The following is a 2566-nucleotide window of genomic DNA, read 5'->3' as shown; positions in this document are numbered from 1 at the left end:
TCCACTTCCTTGGGTTCATTGTCTCCGGGGAAGGCATTCATATGGACCCGCAGAAAATTACAGCCATCGCTGACTAGTCAATTCCCAAAATGATCTCAGACATGCGCAGCTTCATTGGCTTGGCAAATTTCTATCGCCGATTCGTACGTGGATTCAGTATCCTGGTAGCACCTCTCACGGATTGCCTTAAAAGCAAGACATTGCAGTGGAAGCAGGAACAGCTGACAAGCTTTGACAACATCAAAATGGCATTAACCTCTGCTCCGGTCTTAGCCATCCCTGACTTCAACAAACCCTTCAGTGTCGATACCGATGCCTCGGCCATCGGCGTCGGTGCGGTACTGTCACAAGAAAACCGACCACTCGAATTTTTCAGTGAAAAGCTCAGCCCAGCAAGACAGAATTGGTCCTCCTACGAGCAAGAGTTATACACCGTCGTCCGAGATTTAAAGCAGTGGGAACATTACCTAATACATCAGGACTTTGTGTTGAGCAGCAACAACCACGCCTTGCAATTTATCAACAGTCAAAAGAAGATTAACAGGATGCAAACAAGATGGGTGACCTTCTTGCAACAATTTAGTTTCGTCTTGAAGCACAAATCTGGTACGCAGAACAGGGTCGCTGACGCCCTCAGCAGACGGTCCTCACTAATCACTAAGCTCCAAACTGACTTGCAAGGTCTTCAGTATCTTACGGAGCTATATGCATCCGACGCTGATTTTTAGGAGGCCTGGAATGCACTGTCACAGAGTACCACTTCCGCATTCCATGACTTCTCGCTGAGGCACAACTACCTGTTTAAAGGAAATCTGCTCTGTATACCACAATCGTCGTGGCGGGAGCATCTAATTAAAGAAGTCCATATCGGCGGCCTAGCTGCTCACGCCAGAGGAGCTAAAACCTTGGAGCAAATGCAGCGCCAATTTTATTGGCCACACTTACGCCGTGATGTAATCAAATTTGTGTAGCGATGCCCAGTATGCCAATTATACAAAGGTAATGCCCAAAACACCGGTTTGTATATGCCATTACCTATACCGAACTCAATTTGGGAAGACTTAAGCATGGACTTCATACTAGGATGGCCGAGAACAAAGAGAGGGGCTGATTCGATAATGGTGGTTGTCGATAGATTCTCCAAAATGGCACATTTTCTAGCTTGTAAAAAGACCTTTGATGCACTTAATGTCGCCATACTATTCTTCAAGGAAATAGTCCGCCTGCTTGGCTTGCCCCGGAGCATCACATCCGACAGAGATGTAAAGTTCGTTAGCCACTTTTGGCGAGAACTTTGGAAACGATTGCGGACCGAAATCAAACTAAGTATTAATTAAAATAAAAGGTTATAAGTCCTTAATGAATCAAAAGCATTCTAAAAATACAACATTTGGAGTAAACTGAATAGAAAAAGGGATTACTATCAAGATCATTAGAGAGCTTAATCCATATTAATTGTCTGACTCGGTTCCAAGGCTAAGAGAGCAAGAAAATTTTTGAATCTCGTGAGTGAGAAAAAATGACACTACAACTAATGGACTCCCTTATAAGATAAAATATTTGAGCAAGATGATTACATCACAAATTTATTTCATGGAATAGATATCAATAAACACATACACTAGCAAAGAAATTGAGAAGGCCAATCATCGAGTTTGATTGGTGAAAGTTTTTTTTTTTTTTTTTTTGAGTTTATTCTTAAATGATTAAGTTGATGGAACATATCATAAATTTACATAGGCATACTATACTTCACTATTTATATAAGAAGGCTTAAGATTAATATGAATCATGTGAAATTCTTTGACCTTTTATCTACCTCAATAATTTAGCTACTTAGATGATTAAGGTTTTGTTTGAGACGGCTTTCTTTTTGCATTTTAAAATAACTTTTTAGTACAAAAATTTATTTATTTTAAAATTTTTTTACTAGAAAAATCATTTTAAAAAGCAGTTCAAAAGCTGTCACAAACAAAACCTAAATCTCAAAACTAAAGGATCATACATATTAGTGCATTCACGAGAGCTACATTTAGTAAGAAGACTTAAGGTTTCCTACATCTACGAATGATAACGATCCACGAGTTTTTATATGACAAAACAAAATGTCAAATCATGCCAAAAGAGTGAAATGGAAAGAAGATGACAAGAGGAAAAAACATAGTACTAGTAGGTTTCAAATTGTTGAAAGAAAATTATGCAATGCAACTTCTTTTATATAGACTATTGCCTAGGAAATGTTCTAAAAGTTTCCAAGTCAATCATTTTGAATAAGTCTATAAGTTTTTTTTCTCTTAAATCAGTTAAATGATAAGTATTGAATTATAAATCATACATATGGATATCAATTCATACACAAATTAAAGTCCTTATCCTCAACCAATTAGCTAATATTGTGTAGTAATTAATCAACAAAATTTAGAATGGTCAAATTTTTTATTTGTTAATTAGTAATATATATGAAAAAATTAGAAATGGACATCCTGATCAAGTATCTTATATCTAGTATTTCCTTAAAAATGTACTTCCATGCCTACATGGTTGATGCATGTCACGCAGATAAAGA

Source organism: Dendrobium catenatum, unplaced genomic scaffold, assembly GCF_001605985.2.
Source record: "Dendrobium catenatum unplaced genomic scaffold, ASM160598v2 fragScaff_scaffold_989, whole genome shotgun sequence".
NCBI classification, from domain to species: domain Eukaryota; kingdom Viridiplantae; phylum Streptophyta; class Magnoliopsida; order Asparagales; family Orchidaceae; genus Dendrobium; species Dendrobium catenatum.
The sequence above is the reverse complement of the archived record's forward strand: the minus strand, read 5'-3'. Positions refer to the sequence as shown.